Here is a 21938-nt window from a genome sequence, read left to right on the forward strand (position 1 = left end):
GAGACTGATAAATATCCACATATTTTGGCTTGTTTCGAAGAGGTTTCAGTTCCGTACTGAAATTAGGGCAATGCATGATCTCATCAAAATTATATGAAGGAGGAATAGTTCCAAGTACTGAAGCAGCATTGCCACGTTGAATAGCAATACTAATTCTTTCTATCAAAAAAGAGGTAGAACGGTGATCTTTCGTTGCTTGGCCTATTCTCCTTCCGAGTTCATGAACGAATAACAGAGACTCCGGGCCATAAACACCAAAAGTTTCAACCGCTACTGGATGGAACAGATAGTTGTTTCCAAGATTTTGGTATTTTTTCCTTTTCAATTTCTCGCCAGACAATGCTGCAGTTCCAGCAGACTTGGAACTTTCGGCTAGATGGGAAGCCGCGACCGTGTCAACGCAAGTAAAGTCCCATACCACAGGTTTACGGTACTTCCATGGTATGAGAGACATGCCATCTGGTCGTTTACCATCATCTCGACTGGTACCTAAGGGTTCCAGAATTGCAGGAACATCCGCTGACAACATAGCTCTTTTCAATATGTCGTTCACTTGGTGAAATTTTGAATCTGCTTCAGATATATATATATATATATATATATATATATATATATATATATATATATATATATATATATATGTATATATATATACATATATATATATATATATATTATATTATATATATAAATTAGCAATTGGTGTGTAACTTGTATTATATTGTATTGAAATAATTTTGAATCTGCTTTCAAAAGTTTTGAATTTCAAATAATGAAGAAAATTAAATATTCAGAATGAAAACTCGGAGCCAGAAAAGTTTTCGAATGAATTTTCTTCAAGCAAATTACCAATTTGTTTTCCTTGATCCCAGCTCATTTCTGACTACTACACCCATCAGAAATTTAAGGGCAGGGAGAAACAGTGATGAAAAGACAATTTTTTATGGACGCGCCATTTTCCCACACGGCTGGAGCCTCAGTTAGGATATTGAAAAATCCTTTCTTATTGCACATCTACACCGTAAAACGAACCTGCATACAAAATTTCAGCCTCCGAAAATATGTATGGAGAAACAGTGATGAAAATTCATTTTCATATGTGAAGCGCCCCTTTAGACTCAGCGGGGGACGCCCCAGTAGAAATAATTGAAAATCCTTCCATGGTGCACATCTACAACATAAAACGAACCTACTTACAAAATTTCAGCCCCCAAAAATATAGTGGTATGGAGAAACAGTGATGAAAAATTAATTTTCATATGTAAAGCGCCCCTTTAACCTCTACGGGGGACGTCCCATATGTAAACGCTCCCCTTTTACCTCCACGAGGGGTTCCCCAGTTGGAATATTTGAAAATCCTTTCTTAGTGCGGATTTAAGACTTAAGGAGCACCTATATACCAACTTTCAGCTTCCTAGGATTTACCAGTACGGAGAAACAGAGATAAATGAATGAGTGTTGAGTGACTTTCGCATTTATAATTATAGATTTATTTATTATTCATTCTTATACTGAAATGAAACTAAAAAAAAGTTTGATAACGACATATTTCTCTTGTTTCTAATCAAAGATCATGTCCCACAAACAAGTTGACTGGCATATTTGTACACTGTAATTTCCAATGTACAGCACAGTCCAGGGAATAACCCGTTCGATGGTAGGTATATAATAAATCTCTGAGTAGAGGATTCATTTTAGAAGAGGTGAATCATGAAGTGCATTGCAGTTTTCGTTGTTGTCATCCTGGCTTTGGTGAGTTTTCAGTGCTCGAAATAAACAATAACAAATCGCTCTCAATTGTTGCTTGTTTTATCTAATAATTTTAAATTGATGCTTTGTAATATTTGTCAAAGAAATAATCTGGACATTGATCTATATAGAAATTATGTTCCATTGGCCACTCTACATTTGTTTTTGAAAATAATAGAAAAACGATATATTTTGGAAAGAAAGATTTTGGATTTCTACTTCGCCATCGTTTTATAAAAAAAATCTCTTCTGAAAATATACCCCTTTCAATTTACTATTGATTCATTGAATTGAATGATGATATCATATTCGGTTATTCAAAATTTTGAAATTTATACTACCAAGCATTCAATAAGAAGAAACATGTTTTTAAAAAAAGCAGATGAAAATATAGAGAATTAAAAAAAAAGTGCACTACCCCATATTAGAGGCATATGATATCCTAATATGGGGTACACTATGTTCGCAATATGAGGTACCTCATTTAATATGTAAAATTTGAAAATAAGTAAAATTATTTTGTTTTTTTTGAGAAATATTTATTTATGGAAATGCAAAAAGTATATCTAATGAAAAGTTTCGTCTCTTATGAACATAAAAAATTTCTCATCTAGAAAGAAAATACAACAAATTATTTAGAAATGCAAAAGTCACAAATATACGGATTTGTTTCACAATTAGCACATTCAACATGAGCCCATTTGAAGCAGCTTTGACACATTACCCAATCTTCGCCTCTGACATCTTCGGAGTACAGATTTACGCAAAAAACACAAATAGCATCTTCTTCAAAGTTTTCTACCTGTTGGTCATTTGAATCTTGATACTCGGGTTCAGGGCCGAATCTTAAGAAGAACTCCAGGATACCAACTTGCGTTTGTTTGCTTTTTCTATAGCAACTGACTGTTTTTTTTTTCTTTTGGGTGTGTTTGATTTTTTTTCTGCTAACTTGGTTTTGAATCCTCAATCTTTCTTTTGACGCCCGAATTTGAAGGTAAATTTCTTTTTCCTATACTGGCCTCTATTTCCTCTTTGTATGGAGTGCTAGTTACAACGGCAGCTTTTCCACATTTTGAACTCTTTTTTTTTAATAATAACTTTTGAAGCAGTTGGAACAGGCATCAAGATTACAGGGGTAATCTGTTTCTAAGGGGTAACCTGTCTCTCAGCGGTTTGCTGTCTTGGAGGGGTAACTTGTTTTTCAGGGATTTTTTCTTTTGGCTCGTTGTTATCTGATTGTTCTTCCTCTACTGTGTCTTCCTCTACTTTTTCTTCAATAATTGCTCCTTGCATTTCTGCCACAAAATCATTTTCTTTGAATGCGTTTCTATCAGGAGGAAACATTTCAGTTTTTTTAAACCCGTTTATAGCTGTATCCATGGTGGCCGCTCTTATATAGGCTTTCCCAAAAAGTTCTCCCACTTGATAGCCTGATACAACACGTCCTGGGTTAAGCCCAAGCCAGTTTGTGATCTCTTGCGCGTCCAAAGGTTGCATCCGATGAGTCGAATGGGGTGGAAGGCATATTATGTTAACATGGTTTTCTCGTGCCTCAGTTGCGACTTCCAAATTTCTCGTATGAGAGTAATGACTATCCAGGATTAACACCACTGGATCGTCAACGCTGGGCTTAGTTATATTAATAAAATGGCGAAGCCATTGTACAAATATATCTTTTTGGATCCAACCAGATATGTGACACGCATATTGTGACGTGGAAAAATTAAAAGGGGCGGTATATATTGGCCTGTTGCACTGAAACACATAACTGTGGTCAACAAAGATCCGCGCTCGGCTGATGTAATTGCCCCAATTTGTTTTTTTCCTTTTCTTCCCACAACTTTGATATGCTTGTGTTGAACTATGGTTAGGCCAGTTTCATCACAGTTGAAGATCATGGCTGGATTTTGATTTATTTTTTTAAGAAGTGGATCATTCAAATCAGAAAATGTTGCAACATTTTCTCTGTTTCAATGCGCGCATATGATATTCCTTGGGGCGTTCTCAATGATAATTCTTTGTGCCTTGCATTAAATCCAGAAAACCATTTCTTTCCAGCACTTTATTTTGCTACGCTAAATGGATTTTTTATACTATTAGCCTTGCATAAGCTGTATGCCGATCTGCACACGTCTTTTCGAGTAATTCAAAAAAAAAATTCCATTTCTAAGCAGTGATTTGCGAGAATTGACTCCATTTCTTTTGGATAGACTATCTTTCATCCTAAACAAGAATTCACAATGTCTTCAGGCGCTCCCTTCATCTTTACGTACCTTTCTACGCTCGTTAAAAACTTACCTTTGAGTTTTCTTAAATATACACAAAATTACCATAACCTAAACTATCGAAATGCAGTTTGCTCCAAAACGTGAATGGGCGCTTTCTAGGAAGTCGGTGGTTAGTTTTTAATGTTCACAATAGGTATCGGAACAATTACTTGCTTAAAATTGAACTACCCCATGTTAGGCACTACCCCCATATTAGGCGACTTTCCTCTACTATTTTAAAAATCATTAGACCTCGAAGTAGGAATGGGTCAATTGAGGCTGAGCCTATGGCGAGAAGCTCTTACTGCGCAACCTCTGCTGCAGGCAACCAGTGATGCAATTGAACCCAGGTTTGTGTTCAATACACCTTACAAAATACAAATAAAACAGATCACAGAGTCACATGCTACAAATGCAATACGCATATATACGAAAGGGTTGAAAAACAAAGAAGGTTCAGGAGGTGGAGTGTACTCCAGATCACTGAGCCTGAGGATTAAGTGGGGAATGGGAAAAAATACCAGCGTGGTCCAAACAGAACTAGCTGGTATCTCAATCGCCACAAAAGAAATAACCAGGAAAGAACTTTCTGGCAAAAACAATCTGCACTGACAGCAGGCAAGCCCTATTAGCCTTGAACAGACAACTTGTTACCTCAGGGCTAGTACTAGAGTGCCACCAAGATTAAGCCAAAGCCTCGGTAGATATTAACATTATCCTGAAGTAGGTTAAAGGGCACGACAGAAATAAAGGTAATCGCATTGCCGACTCTTTAACCAAGAAAGCGGCTGGACTAAGAATTTTAGAGCCCAGTGGCACCTACGGCCTGATGACTTCGATAATTGCGAAACTAGCCAAATGTTACACCCATGCTAAATCCCTAAAGAGATGGGATGGAATCAAAAGATGCAATCTTGCCAGGATCACCCTAGGCGACCCTGGGAAGCTGGCGCCGAACAAATATCTGGCGGTGACCAGGAAAAACAGTAGGATTTCTGACTGGACACTGTCAACTAAGGAAACACCTCCATAATATGAGGCTAGTGGACTCACCCCTATGCAGGATGTGTGAATAGGAAGATGAGACTGTCAGGCATATCCTATGCGAGTGCCCGGAGTTATCGTAACTAAGAGAGTGTTTGTTCGGCGAGTCTTGGCCTACACCTGCCGATATGAAGGAGATGCCTCCAAGTGACCTGTCCACCTTTCTGGAAAGGACAGGATGGACGATGACCTAGGAGGACAACTCCTCGGGAGGATGTACAATGGATCACATGTGGCCTAAGTGCTGTGAGCTTACACTTACCCTCCCTACTCTACAGACAGACCAATAGACATGTCGACATGTCGTTTGCATCTCTGTTTCTTCGTACCGCTATATTTTTGAAAGCTGAAATTTTGTACATAGGTTCGTTTTATGTTGTAGAAGCGCAATAAGAAAGGATTTTTAAATATCCCAACTGGGGCGCCAGCCGCCGGGAAAAGTAACCTTTTCATCACTGTTTCTCCGGGCCGCTATATTTTCGGAGGCTGAACTTTTGTATGTAGGTTTATTTTATGTTGTCGATGTGTAATGAGGAAGGATTTTCAAATATTCCAACTGGGGCACCACTGGGGATAAAAGAGGCGCGTTTATATATGAACATTCCTTTTTCATAGCTGTTTCTACGTACCACTTTGATTTGGGGAGCTGAAATTTTGTATGTAGGTTTGTTTTATCTTATAGATGTGCAAAAAGGATTCTTAAATATTCCAACTGATGAGCCAGCCGGGAAGGGAAAAGGAACGTTCATAAATAAAAGTTACCTTTTCATCACTGTTTCTGCATGCCCTTAAATTTTCGGTGGATGAATTTATATTCAGTACCAGCATTTCGCTCGTGCGGAGACGGGTGGCTCGCTAGTATAAAAATATTAGAACACATTCATCAAGATAACATCAACTGTATTGTAAGTCATAACAGAAAATCTGAAACTTTTTCGACACAGGAAGAACTAAGGCTGAAACAGATTTTAAATAAAGGAGTGCTCGGCCAAAACGAACATGTTGCATACAGAAATATACAAAGGGTTGGAGCTTTCGCAGATGACGTTCTGTTCACAGAAAATAAAATGAAAATACAGGAAAATTCAGAAGTACAGAACGGAATATTTAAAAAAATGAAATGGCGAGTAGGCGTATATAAATATGCAACTTGAGAATGTAAGTAAACATTGAAAAAGTAGAAACTTTCTCGGGTATTTGAGTGTAGAAATAGATCACAATGGATAACAAGAGAAAGAAGTTGATAATCGAGTAGAGACAATAAACATTGATATATCAAGCAATTGAACAATAAATCTAGAAAAACAAAAATGAATGTATCCAAGTCAATATACAGACCTGTCTACAGGCGGTAGAAATTGTGTATCTTAGAAGAGTTGAAGTTGTCACGAAAAGAGAAAGATTGGGAAATAATAAAAGTTAGGAAATACCTGGAAATGAAATCAGTGGTGGATTTTATCGAAATAATGCAACTGAGAATAAAAGGCAGGTGAAGAAGACTTGGGCAGCAAAAATAGATGTGGAAGAAAAAATACATTGGCAAACGTGGAATGTGACATTTCGCAACACACAAGAAAAGGGGGGATAACATGGACGAAGGCGAAGATATTGGCAAGACGAGAAACAAATAGAAATCGTTGTGTCTATTGAGAGCATTTAAAAAGTTTATAAAAGAATCTTTACTATCTGCACAGTGAATAATGTAGGTGAATGTTGGTCGAACAAACTTAGTAATGTCTGATTTTTTAGTTAGTATATTTTTAATTTTGTAATTTATAGAGCCATAGGGTATTACCAACTCTAGATGAGCATCAGGGGTTAGATGTAAGAGTAGCCGAAGGCTAAATCTCGCCTCGTGATGTTCAAGCAAGAAAGAGATTTTCCTATATTATTTCTTCAAATTATGTAATATTTTGTAATCTCTACATAATAAAGATGATATTATTAATATTATTGTAAATAAGCCCTTGCAGTTCACGAAAACGGGTGCTCGTGAGAATGATGCCCAACAACAGCCATCGAACAATACCTCAGAAAACAAAAATAAGCGATATTGCTTAAACACATACCCACATATTTTTGGAAGATGTCAGAAATTTCAGGAAAACATATTGTTTGTCCCATATAGCTAGAGAAAAATCTGACTGGTGTTTTATATTTGAAAATTCTTCAAAACTTCATTCATTTGTTTTTCAACAAGATGATGAGCCACCACATTTTTTAGGCCTGTGAGGGATCAGTTGGAAAGGACTGCTCGTTCACCGGATTCAACTTTTCTCGATTTTTCCTTCAGGGCTATATCAAATCGAATGTTTATCTTACTCAAGCTGGGAAAATACAGGCACTCAGAGACAGAATTACCGAAAATTCTGCTTGCATTACTCCAGAAAAATTACAAAATGATTTCTGTTTTACTGTCAGAATGTTCGAGGAAATCATTTTGAACATCTTCCCGAATGGTCTTATACATAGATGAATAACGATGTTAACATAAAATGTTATCGTTTTTGCTCTTGATGTTAACACTTATCTATTGCAGAAGAGGCTTCTTTTTTTTTCTCTTTCAATGAACATGTTTTCAAAAAAATCTGAGATAATATGGCAGAGTTACTTCGTTTCCGTTTATTGACATTGAAAAATGTCAAGGTCATTGTATATTGCTCGCTTTGTAATTTAGAGTTAGCATATATACAAATTTGGCAAATACTCAGAAAAGCGGAATTCATCGTATCGTAGAGACATATCTTTAGATAATTTACTTGAAACTGGATATAATTCCATAAAATGTTTTCATTTCTAGGCCCATGCTAGTGAGAGTGATAGAGAGGAAGCAGAGAGGTACCACCTAGAATGTCAAAAGGATCCTGCCTCAAGGATAGGTGAGGGGGCCGGTCCAAACTCCTTTGCCGCCCACACTCTCTGCGTAGGAGTCAAAATGGGAACATTCAAACCCAACGGAGACGTGGACGTAGAAGGACTCAGAAAGTTCCTGATTCGCCGGTGTAGACCCACTCAAAATTGATCGAATCGTACACGAGTGCAGTAAAAGAAATGGTATTACTGCTGTAGAAGCCGCAATGGGTACGATGGGATGCCTTGCGAAGTGGACGGCAACATAATGGGAATATCACCTGTTACAGTCTTGGAAATAATGCGCATAGTATTTTTCTAATGGCTATCATATTGAGTAAATGATTTCTTCATGAAATAAATAATATTCAAAACGATTTGTCTTTCTCTCTGGCGAAAAACTCTGTCATTAGCTATTCATTATATACATTAATACATTAAACATATTTTTTAAACAGACAGATCAAAAAATTAAAAATGTTTGAAATTAGAACCCAAAAACACAATATTCGTAATCCAATACCGGACAGAGCTGTTAATGACTGCTTTAGATCTCATCAGTAGTGGTAGGTTTAACCAAGGCTGTCCTTAAAAGACAAGTCTGACTAAGTCTGGCCCTCAATCCAATCCACATCCACAAATATCAAAGATAACAGATTTTACAAGGTAGTACGCAAAACCAAGCTTCGGCATCAACCGCCGAACTAAATTCGTTCTCTGCAGATATCACCGCTTTTACCTCAAAAACGATAAACATAATTTGTTTTTCACATTTATATTCAATACATCAATCATTGAAATGTATACTTAAAAGTGGAACACCTCCTAAAATTTGCATCTTTTCTCTAATATCGAAGAACTTGATTTTGAATAGAGCTCAAAAAACTGTAGATACTTTGAGATCAAGTATCATTTTCTTACTACAAAAACCAAGGCCTGCAACGAATATTTTATAGGTTAAAATACAAGAAATCGTATCAGCGATTTTTTTAGGAAAAAATTAAAATCACCAATGGAGTGGACACCATCTCAAATGGTGATATACCATACCATATGAAAAAAATGATTACGTTATGATACTTTACGGATTCTATACATTACGGTTATGATGGAATACGGATTCTGTACAATGCGGTTTCTACGCTTTAGCGATATGATACATTGAGTTTATGATACAATGTGGATATGATGCATTGCGATTATGATCGGTTGACGTTTCTATAAGTACGTTATGATTTTGTACTTTATGACAAAGTACGTTCTGATGTTTTACGTTATGATGAATTGCGATTATGACGGCTTACGATTATGATTTTGTAGCGTTATGATGCATTGCGATTTCTCTCCTTTGATGTTATGATGGAGTACATTATGATGAATTGCATAGACCCGTTTATATAGGGCGTTCCAACAAAAACTTGATCCCCCTGTAAGTCAGAAACGGACGTGTAATCGAAAATTTCAAAGAACAAGTCGGTTTTTATTTCTAGGGGGACTAATTCTGATAATGAAAATCATACCCGAAACTTCACCCCCCTGCGGTCAGTAACTACTCCCCTATTTTTTTCAATGGGATGGGGTGTTGAGTGATGAATCATTTGTAAGGTATTTCTTCGAAATTGGTTCATTCGTTATTGAGAAACTGAATGTTGAACGTTTCATTTAAGAAAAAACAGAAGATTCGCTTTCGCTCATTTTATTGAGGAAATCGACAAAAGTAATATCAATGACAACACAATCAACGGATAAAGTGTTCAAAATGACCTCCGACTAGTTTCATACAAATATACAGTCTACTTCTACTTTCGGTAGCGTTTCTTACATTATTAAAAAAAAATAAAAAGATTTCTTTCAAAAAATGGGTTCTATTCAATTCGTGAGTATATGGACACACCTGTCAGCGATACGCGTAGTTGTAGTAATACCTGAAATAGTTATGTTATTGATTCCATGTGTAGTTTAGATCTACAGGACCTTACAAATGTACATCTTTTTGGACCTGCTACAAATATACATTGTAATTACGTAGTTAATAAAGTTATCTATCTGTATACTGAAGATGTCCGGAGTCAGACATCGGCATTCCTGAACAATTCTCTGTCGCAGGTGTTCTGTTTAACGTGTTGATGGCTCACGTTGTGGTCTGAATGATTCGTATTATAAATTATTGCAGCAGCTTTAGCACATTCATTATTTCGATAATAGGTTGCAACAATTCGTATTCTTTCTTCAGTAGAATAAACCATGTTGGAACACAGTGAACAAGGATGACTAAATAATAATTCATGAAGAAGTGACAGTGGCCAACTATCTACTTTTTGTTCTGCGACAACTAGATTCAACAAAAACTATCAATGCAGAAAAAACTGACAGTTTTTCAAAACGTTTACTAAATTAAATGAATTCTACAAATCTTGAAGTCCTGCGAGAGAGAATTGAAGACATCTTCAATAATGTAAGAAACGCTTACGAAAGTGGAAGTATGGAACTAGATGGAGGTCATTTTGAACACTTTATCCGTTGATTGTGTGGCCATTGATATTACATTTGTTGATTATCTCAATAAAATGAGCAACAGCGGAATTTTTTTCTTAAATGAAACGTTCAACATTATGGGTATAATTTCCATATCAAAATTATTCCCTCTAGAAAAGAAATGAAAATTGACGTGTTCTTTGAAATTTTCGATTACACGTCAGTTTCTGACTTATAGGGGAGGTCAAGTTTTCATTGGAACACCCTGTATACATTCTCACTACTGATATTACTTATTTCATCGCGATAGAAAATCTTTTTTACACGCTTTATATTAGCTTCACCTGTATGTATGTATGTATGTATGATTGTTTGTATGCATGTTTGTGTGTAACTCTCAAGATCGGGATCTGTATTGACAGATGGCGCTGTTCGTAACCTAATTGATATTTTTCGATCTATTCGCGGGCAGATGCCGGTGTACGTAACTATCAATTATTGCTTGATCTATTTGCGAACAGATGGCGCTGTACGTAACTATCAATTATTGCAATCAAATCAAATCAAAATGTACTTTATTGTTGAAGATGGAATCTCATTGACAAAGTGTTACTATTCTAAGAAATATTACATTTACAACTTAAAAGATATTGTCGAAGATAAAATATTATTGTCATAGTGTTATTATTTTAAAGAATATAAGTTATACAAATTGAAAGTAATATTTGAACATTTGGTGATTTCAGCATTTTGGGGTGAAAAAGTAGTCAGAAAGTGATAATATATATGCTACATATTGAAATAATTATTTATAATAATAATAATGAATATTCTCATGTAACACATAAATGTAAATATGAGAATATAAAAACTATAAAGCATAAAAATATGAAAGTGAATGGATAGAAAATAGCTGTAAGAATCAACTTCGCTTGAGCTATTCGCGGGCAGATGGCGCTATATGTAACCTCCTTGATAGGTTGTTCGAAAGAAAATCAAAATAAAAAAACATATTTTAAGAATTATAAGTGTTAGCGAAATTTTGTACTATAGATGAAATATTTTCAATTACCCGTGATTCAGTACAGAAAAAAGTTTTGAACGAAACGGAAGATACATTTTAAAATCTAATTCGATTATTTGAAAGCAAACCAGAATATGAGTTTCAACAATGAAAACTTTACCGTAAATTGTACACCTAAAAAATTCAGTTACCTGAATATTTCAAAAAATCGATAAATTAGAATTGAGGTTTCTTATTAGTCAATGGGCTATGCTTGAAGACTGGCAGTAAACAAATCTAAAGCAAATGGAACTTCAAACGTTCAAGCCAGTCTCTATATACCTACACAGTAGGTTTAATGGACTGACGCCTATCAGAAAACAACTACTCCCCTGGCTAATACCACGAAGGGCGTTGGATTATATCCGACAGGCGTCAGTGCAGGAATCTTCACAGAAAATATCCTGCATATGCAATTGGCAATACAACTGAAAGAGTCGACCTTCAATTATGGAACGGGCACACTTGCAGACCGGTTTCGGGCTTATTAGCCACTCATCAGTGCAAGATAGTGACCATCATCGACCTAAAGTCAATGATATTCCACAATTGAAAATCGGAATTCTTTCAGAGTATTTCATTCCTCTTCCGAAGTTGGAGCGAACATCAAAAATGTCACTCCATCTAGTGGACGAGGTACTAACCAACTGCATATCCGTAATTTGCCCGATTCCTCTGAATAAGGAAAAAAAACTTTCTTATTAGTCAATGGGCTATGCTTGAAGACTGGCAGTAAACAAATCTAAAGCAAATGGAACTTCAAATGTTCAAGCCAGGAATCGGGCAAATTACGGATATGCAGTTGGTTAGTAACTCGTCCACTAGATGGAGTGACATTTTCGATGTTCGCTCCAACTTCGGAAGAGGAATGAAATACTCTGAAAGAATTCCGATTTTCAATTGTGGAATATCATTGACTTTAGGTCGATGATGGTCACTATCTTGCACTGATAAGTGGCTAATAAGCCCGAAACCGGTCTGCAAGTGTGCCCGTTCCATAATTGAAGGTCGACTCTTTCAGTTGTATTGCCAATTGCATATGCAGGATATTTTCTGTGAAGATTCCTGCACTGACGACGCCTGTCGGATATAATCCAACGCCCTCCGTGGTATTAGCCAGGGGAGTAGTTGTTTTCTGATAGGCGTTAGTCCATTAAAACTACTGTGTAGGTATATAGAGACTGGCTTGAACGTTTGAAGCCTTGAAGGCTTGAACAAATTAAACAGAAGTGGAGTCTACAAGCTTGACTGTTCTGATTGTTCGGCATCTTACATTGGTAGAACCTGTACACCTCTTTTCACTCGTATTAATGAACATATAAAAAAACCTGACAAATCTGCTTTTGGCCACCACATATAATTTCACAATCACAACTTTAGTTCCAATAGAAATTCCAAAGTATTACATAAAATAGATAATAAAATTTTCCTTAGACTTGACTTGTTTGAAGAGTTGGAGATATCTGAAGAACTTTCCAACAATGATCATTGTTTGAATACTCAAGTAAACTTAAACAGAGATTTCCTTCCCCTTCATAAGAGGATTATGAATTATTAATTAATCACAGTTTATTAATATAATTTATTCAATATTTTTCCTCTACATATTCAATCAAATCCATAATGGATCACTCCTCAAGTTGGAACCATTATTTTAACATGACACTTGACACATTCCGTCTCAAGTTGTCCTTCTTCATATGATACTTTGACCGAACCACATGGCCTCAATCCAAAAATGTATTTTCTTGGCTATAAGCCTATTTTGTTTTATATAATTCAAATATTACAAATGTACAATTCACTTATTTTGATACTTCCTGTTGCCTGACAAGTAAGTAATCTCAAACAATTTTTCCAAATTTCTTAACCTTAAAAATTTTACAACTTCAATTATCACTAAATTCCCTTTTCAACCAGATCACTTACTTTCAGGTGAGCACTGATGATGACGAAAGTCGAAAGCGCTTTGCAAGAATTTTAAAATATTATACACTTTATTACAAAACCTCTTCGATTCATTAATTCAAATAAGTGTATTCAGCTTTTCCAAATCCTTTTTTTTTTGAAACATTATTGTCTGAAATACAAAGTCGTGACAGAATTGATACTAATTCCAGTTGTCCGCATCACCTTAGAAACTAAATCAAAGCAAGGTGACAGTTCAAAAAAGTTATTGAAATCTCAATCTTCCCTACCCATCCACGAGTATATAAAGTTTAATAAGTAACTTTGAAAAAAGGTTGACCGAAAATAGTTTTTACGAGTTTTGTGAAGAAGGAAAATGCTATTGCATGAAGAAATCAAAACTATTTCCGTTTACAAGATCGCGTGTACAAATTCAAAAACCTTCAAAACCCACCAAACTCCTAAAAGATCAATATATCTGGAACACGCGGTAGCACAGGTAAATTCCCCAGAGTGAAATGCGGCGAAACGTTCAATATTGAACCGCAAACAAGGAAACAAAGGATATAGTGTCAACATTTCTCACCCCTTGACTCTAAATATCAAAGGAGTAACCCTGAACTACAGCGATTCCAGAAATAAATCGGTCGAAAGAAAGTGGCCTTCGCTGCTAAATTGGATTTGCTTTGATGGTTAGTGGCGATAGAGGACAACTAGCGTTACAAAGAGAGACAATTGTCTGTCTCGAGGTAAAATGGATGACTACAGAATTATATTCATCTTGAGAAAACATCTACATAGAAGTGGAACTTGCAGGAATAGATTGTTCGAAGTTACTTATTCGGCAGAAAGTCTTCAAGGTTTCCAAAATGAAAATATTTTCAATATTATTTCCTTTTTTTGCAGTTTATCGGCCTATATTCTTACATAAAGTAAGTGGGCATTCTTGAAGACTGGCTATAAATCAAACTACCAAGAAAAATTCGTTCAGCCAGTCTCAACTTACCTACACTGTAGGTTAATGGTCTGACACCTATCATAAAACAACAACAATGCAGGAACAACTTCAGTGAAGAATCCTGTACTGGCTGACACCTGTCGGATATAATCCAACGCTCTTCGTGGTATCAGCCAGAGGAGTAGTTGTTTTCTGATAGGTGTCAGTCCATTAACCTACAGTATAGATGAGTTGAGACTGACATGAACGAATTCTTCTTGTTGATGATTTGGCCTTTATCTATTTGATTTACTAATTGCTCTTTTCGAATCGCATTGACTTTCTGTCCCAAAATTCATCCCAACTTCCACACAGCATTTGAGTTTTTTAAAACTGTAAATTTTTTCTGAAGAATTCATCTACATCATTTGAATGGGGACGATACTCTCTCTTAAAGGCTTTTTTACAATAGTCTTTAAGTCTATTCATTCAATGTTTCACTCAACGAATATTGATTGAAAAGATGAATAACGAATAAGAAACCAAATAAGGGAAAACTCGATTTTCATTGGCAGAAATTACTGTTATGAACAGATTGATGGATCAAAATATCCTGACTTGAGGTCATTCAACTTATTATGAAAGTATATCTCCAGTTACAAAACGTCAAACAAATTGAGATTTGTCTCAGCTATGTTGAATCAAGACCCTCTTTTCTATTGTTTTTCTATTGTAAAGCAAAACGAATAACCGGCACCTTCGGCAGAATATAAAATATGTTTAATAAATATTATTTTCTAGAGAAAAAAACAAATTTCAGTTATATTGTTTTACAGTATAAAATGTATACCAACATCACTAGCACATATGTGTTATCACCAGTTTGCACAACATACAAAATCATCTTCGATAAATGCGATGGAATTGTAGAAAATCCATGTAAACACAAGTAAATATTGCACTAACTAATGGCTAGTCAATGCAAGAAATATTTTCTTATTTCTTTTCCTGATATTTCAACTTTGCAAGATGTCTAACGCGTTAAAAAAATCATCTTCTCTCGAATTTAGACCCACTTAGAAGTTAATAATATCATTACAAAATATTAGAGTTCAGACCTCTATCGAATAGAATTGTTCCAATTTTCTAGAAACGAATAATGGTGTTCCACAAGGCTCCATCATGGGCCCCAATACTATATATGCTATACTTCCACTTTGAAGTCATTTTCAAGAACCAATTGACACTGAAGTTACATGACTCGTCAACGATAAAGTACTATCAACGATACGGACAAATTGAGGTGACAACAATGGGCTCGCTACTGTCACCCATTATTGCCAATCTCTCCATGGAAGAAATCGAAACCAAAGCAGTAGCAACGTCAGAAGTGAAACCAAAACTCTGGCTGAAATAAGTCATTTCCGTGATTTGGTCACAGGGACACCAAGAACTGTCAAGGTTATTCAATCAGGTTAATGTAATCCATCCACGGATCAAATTCACGAAAGAAATTGAAGAAGGTAACCAGAATGAAAAAGCCAGACGGTACACTAGGCCGCACATATCAATAGACGCCTGAACGCAAATTCACACCACCACCCAAAACAAATACACTCTGTGGCAAAAACACCCATTACACGTTCAAGGGGACTGGCAGATAACGAACACAGATAACAAGAGTTGAATACCATTGAGATAACTCTACAAATGAATGACTACTCAGAGAAAATCATAAAAGCGACTTCCAAGATCACACAGAAACAACAGAAAACACGAGATACATCTGTTACAACAACCATACTACCATATATTGAAGGATCCAGAGACAAAATCAGCAGAATTCTCCGCCAACACAACATATCAACGTCATTCAAACCAGAACGTACAGTTAGGTCCATGCTCCGTAATCCAAAGCATCAGATACCACTCAAGTCCCAAGGAGTTTACGAAATACCATGTCAAGACTGTGACAAGACTCACATCGGCCAGAGCAACAGACGAATCAATAAACGCAAGGATAAACACAAATTATCAGTGACCACGTCACCACGTTTTCTTTTTTCCAACATGTATTCGCGACAGGACAGAACGTCAAATCTAATAACACGAAAACTCTAACAAGCAATGAAAACTTTTACTCACGAACAATCAGAGAGGCTATCAAAATTGAAAAACGACCTAGTAGTATGAACAAGAGGGATGACGTGCAAAGATTTCCAGCGATATGATTCGGTTAGGTTAGATCCAAAGTGAGTGGGTGTGTTCAACCCTCCACCACAACCCGCAATTGTTTATTGTGGCTCACACCTATTCATAAACGACCAAATAAACCCAGCTTCTTAACGAAGCCAATTAGTTTGTATGGTGAGTGGTCTTTCAGGTCAGATGGTAAGAGTACGGCCCTGCTGAACTCTAAAAACCTGATTCGGTCCCCAGCGGTGCAGACACAAAGTATATGCTCTGCTGTTTCATCGTTAATGAGGTAGTCGAATAGTCAAGGTGCAAGATTCCTACCTTGATACCCGCGACAACCTTCTTATATGAGGTATTTGCACGTCAGCTACCCCTAACGATGCCTTAGATTCAACCGTGCAGGGTTTTTTCGCCTCTGGTTTTGGTGAATCATCACTTGAGCGCAAACGTTTACTAACCTGCTCATGGGGGGTTTGTTCCTCCACCTGAGACAGATTCTGTGTACGTCGCTCATAAATTTGGTGCATTTCATAAGATACCTCGCTCTTGAGGAGACGACTCAGTCGTTTTCTGGCTGCACCACCAAACCTTTTTTTAGGTTCAGTTATAGGATTAGGAGTTGGAGAGTTGAGAAGCTCTCGCTCCTGATCTTAATATACAGGGAGGTCAGTTGGAGTAGTAAGCTCGACATCCATCTCCTCTGTAAACTCAACCTCAGAAAAAATTTTTGAATTTATTCTGTCCATAAAAGTCCCACGAGTAGCTAGGGAAAGAAGGTCAATCATGACAAAGCCCCCCCGTATTACCGTGACAAGGCGATGCTACGACGAGAGGGCGCTCAGTATCTCGAAGGTTCCGTTGAGACAGCTGATAGGCTCAGTGCCATTCATCCTCTCGGCACAGATACACACACCTTAGGATGGATTAGGCCATCGTTGGGATGCCATTCAGTTAGGGGATAACAGAACCACAAGTGATTTTGTGATTCCCGTGTCCAGCTGGGCTACGTGGAAGCAGGTATCCGATGGCCGGTTTGCTCAACCTCCACATCCCAAGCCAATGCACTCGCCAAAAACAGCATGCACAGTGGTTCAGGCAGTGAAAGATCAACAAGAACAGCCAACGCTCCACCAGCAATATGGAGATCTATCTTATAACTCCACAAAATCCAAACAGACCGCACAACCACAAAAGCAAAACTCAGCACATGATAATTCAGGTATAATAACAAAGCCGGTAATCGGGCCAATACAGATAATCGGACAGCAACAATTGGGAGCAATCCAGGTGAATGGTATTAACCCCTATAGATTAAGGAAATGAGTTCGAGGGAATCAATCTAGTTCTGGCAAATAAGACTTGGGAAAAATAAAATCCTCCTTGTGAGGATCAAAAACACAGAACACGGAGCGAATCCCGGAAAAACAGCTCATCATACTTTGTCCGTGAGAATCTTCGAGTTGACATATTGCAAATCTTCAGTTGATTTCAAATATGAAAGTCACTGTCTCTATATCCAAAAAATTTTGTCTCTCCATCAATTCCTCAAAATCTACAGCGATGTTTGGCTGAAAGCTCTCGCGCTATCGATATCGCATCTCTTTGGCTATCAAAATTGGAGATGACACCATCAACTGATTCAATTGTGCAAGGATCTTCAGAGTCATTTCAGATTCATCACTCAAATTTCATGCCCACATCCATTTATTACGCTGTGCCTCCTGCAATATGAAATTAATATACTTTGGGAAGGGAAGATACTTCCCAAAAGAAGTGAAAATCATTAGTCTTTACCCATCTTAAATACGCAGATGTTATTTATGGTATCGAAATTACCATGAGAGATAAGAGGCCCTTAAAAATATTGATTGACTCAATATAGCGAACAGGCGACTAGTCACAAGATTTTTTTTTGGAACTTCCACCCAAGGGAACCGAAAATTGCAGGACTCTTCAAGAGGAGCTCGAAAAAATTAAAAAAGTTATGAACAATTTAGTTATTTGCAAATATCTCGGAGAATATTGAAGATGTCCAAAATTTGAAAAAAATCTTTGAAGAGGAAGAAATTTACTAAAAAAAAGTCATGCCCCCCCGAAACTCTATAACCAATATTTATAATTTTAATTTAGAGGCGAAACTAGCGCTAAAAGCGGGCGATGCGCGTCCCGCATGCGCTGACCGATACGGACCTTGGAACAATAAAAGCAATCTGCAACCAGCTGTCGAAAGCGCTCGCATATAATTAAATAGGAGTTATAAAGCTTCAAATCCTTTTTGTGACTCATATTAATATTAAAATATATACCGTATGACACACACTTATGGTACACCCACTTTTTCTCCTTTATTTCTCTAGCGATATTTTTGAAACTTGGAACATTGAATATGATCACTAGACGGCACTTTTTGAAATATTTGTAAAACAAATTCAACTTCCGGCTTTTTCGGAAATGACAACAACTTTTGATTTTCAAATGGGACATCCTATATATTATCACAAGAACGGTTAGGGAAGATCATGAGGTATCCAACGATACCAGGTTTGATGGTGTTATCTCTAATGACTATCCATAAGCTCAATGAGTGGGAGAGAGAGAGTTGGATGGACTCTTGTCAACAAATTTCTCTGTTCTATATATATATATATATATATATATATATATATATATATATATATATATATATATATTAAATCTGAAGTTTTCACGGATAGGAATATGCTAAACTGGTTTTTCCGGTTATTTGAAAAGATTTACAAACACAAGACGAGATCGGTTGTACGGAATCATTCAGTCCAGAGCGGTCAGGAGTATTGATTTTGCTATTGTTTTGCACACGAAGAGTATTCAACAAAAATCCCAAGAATTCGGAACAATCCTCTTGTTGTCCTGATGAGTATCTAGTGGACTTCAAAGACTCCAGGAAATCGGTTAGAGGAAAAGATGATACCTTCTTACGAAACTGCAGCTGCATGAACAGTTGTTTGAGTTTGATGAATAAGTAGGAAACATTCCCGTTCTCGTTCATCATTAAAACTTCGTTCTTGAAATTCTTCGTCATGAACAACACTTATAAAATGCTATTCATGTAGCAAGTGTTTCCTAAATTATCCAATCCAATTTTCTTCTCCAGTAAAGGTAGACATTTAATTTTTCAATAATAAATCGTCGTTATTCCCGTCACAGAAAATAATGTGTTTTATACACGGGAACAATATTAGATTTCAGCAATACAACCTCGAGCAAAAATCTAATACTTTTTTCCCTTGTATAATAAATAACTATTAACACATTAAATATCATAATTAAGAAAAAAAATCACAATTTTTCTGTGATTATTTTATTAAATATAATTTAGTTATTTAACTAATTTTCACAAGTTTTAAATTTGCATAGAAACCCTGTAAATTTTCAAACTAAAAACTTAGAATTTTGTTCACTTCTTGGAGCTTTTCTTGAAAGCTTTCAAAAAAGATTTCCGTTGGAAAAAATAAAAAATTGTGATTGTAATAATCAAAGACGTTAAAAAGTGAAAAGTTCAATTAAAGCAATGAAATTATTTTTTCAATTCTCAAATGTATTCGTATTCTCATTATTTAAATTCACATTAGAATGATTTTTCATAATTTTCAGCTCTTTTTGTTTAAAAAATTGTTTTAAACAAATGCATTGTTTATAAGATATTTGAAATTATTTAAACAATTCAATTTTTTTTTCAAACACTACCAAAAAAACAAAAACAACTATTTGTCACTTTCTGTGTAAAATATTGAAAAATTTGTAAGAAATGGAGAAAAAATATTTTGTTACACAAAAATTGACACATGATTGTTTTTGTTTTTTTTGTAGTATTGAAAAAATATATCGTAAAAATTAATTTGTCTACAACAAATTGTTTATTAAATAAATAAAGAAAATATAAAAAAAAGTTTTTCTCAGAATATCAAAGAGAAAAAAAATTATGATTTAAAAAAATTCGTTCCTTAATAGTTATATTTGATAGCAAAAAAATGTGTAATTAACAAATTCGTTTTCAAGCAATGAAACAAATTTTTCAAGAAACGATTTTGTTTTTAAAAATCATTATATTTATCACTGATAAAAGTCCCCCCAAAAAAATTTCAAATGTCTCATAAACAATAAGTTAGTTTGTAACAATTTCATAAACAAATAGAGCTGAAAATTATAAGAAATAAGTTCATGTAACTTTAAATAATAAGAATACGAATAAATTCGAATACCTATTGAAAAAAAATGTTTTCATTGCTTTAATTGAATTTTTTCACATTTTAACGTCTTTGATTATTAATAACAAAGTGGAAAATGATTTTTTTTTAATTTTTTCAAGAGGAATCTTTTTTGAAGGCTTTCAAGAAAAGCTCCAAGAAGTGAACAAAATTTGAGGTTTTCAGTTTAAAAATTATCGAGGTTTTTATATAAATTTAAAACTTTTGAATAAACGGAAATACATGGAAAACATTTTTTCCCATGAAAATTTCATTAGATATACTTTTTACAAGTCTAGAAGGTATGTGCATTTTTTTCCTCAATAATGGTATTTAATGGGTTAAAATAATTTTAATTGTTCAAAGGTCCGTATCGGTCAGCACGTGCGGGACGCGTATCACTCGCTTTTAAATATTGGTGATAGAGTTCCGAGAGGTGGGACTTTTTTCAGTAAATTTTCTCTTTTTTAAGGATATTTTTTCAAATTTCGGATAACTACAATATTTTCCGAGATATTTGCAAAAAACCAAACCACCCTTTTTTTACTAAATTATTTATAACTTTCGCAATTTTTCTGAGCCCCTCTTGGAATTTTTCAAAAAGTTGCTAGAGTTCATTCCGAATCATAATTTTCGGTGCCCTTGGACAGATGTTCCAAAAAAAGAAAACGCATTACTTTTGCCAAAAAAATTCGTCAGATATTCACCCTCTCAATGTTCGATTTAAACCCCGATTCGCTTCTTCTCTTCATACTAAGTCAGGTCCTCTCGTCTTTCACAAATGATGTTTTCAGAATTTTGTAAGGATTCCTGTCTATTTCTAATTTCGAATACAAACTCAAAAGAACTCTGTTATTAAGAGGTTTGTCCTTTCGAATTTTAGTTTTCTGCAATATCAAGCGTGCCTTATAGGATGATTTCTAGAATGTAACTCAATTTAGGTATATGAAAATTATTTTATAATTGATCAATAACTGACGATTGATTATTTATCATGGGTATCGATCACTGTCGAACACTATGTCAGCATAGTTTGAGTTACCAAGTACTTTGCTCCTTTGTTAGTTATTATCATTATTATTTTTTAACCCGAGTTTGTTTTAGTCAGGCCCTATCCCCCGAAGCTCTGATACATTCAGGAGGACGCGCAGGCATTGTCAACCAACGATCACTACCAACACCGTGTGATAAGTGATCATTGAGTACGAGAATCATGTTCCCTG

General features: G+C 35.6%; 1 non-coding gene across 1 annotated transcript; it reads left to right on the forward strand.

Moving 5' to 3' along the window:
- Nucleotides 1-1593: 1593 nt before the first annotated feature.
- Nucleotides 1594-8278, forward strand: LOC111515132 (uncharacterized). The gene is made up of 2 exons (XR_012467389.1): nt 1594-1752; nt 7861-8278. It is a non-coding gene; the product is annotated as an uncharacterized protein (transcript).
- The last annotated feature ends 13660 nt before the right edge of the window (nt 8279-21938 follow it).

Source organism: Leptinotarsa decemlineata, unplaced genomic scaffold (genome assembly GCF_025532065.1).
Source record: "Leptinotarsa decemlineata unplaced genomic scaffold, Ldec_3_MD MMD2_tig00026330_RagTag_RagTag, whole genome shotgun sequence".
Lineage (NCBI taxonomy): Eukaryota > Metazoa > Arthropoda > Insecta > Coleoptera > Chrysomelidae > Leptinotarsa > Leptinotarsa decemlineata.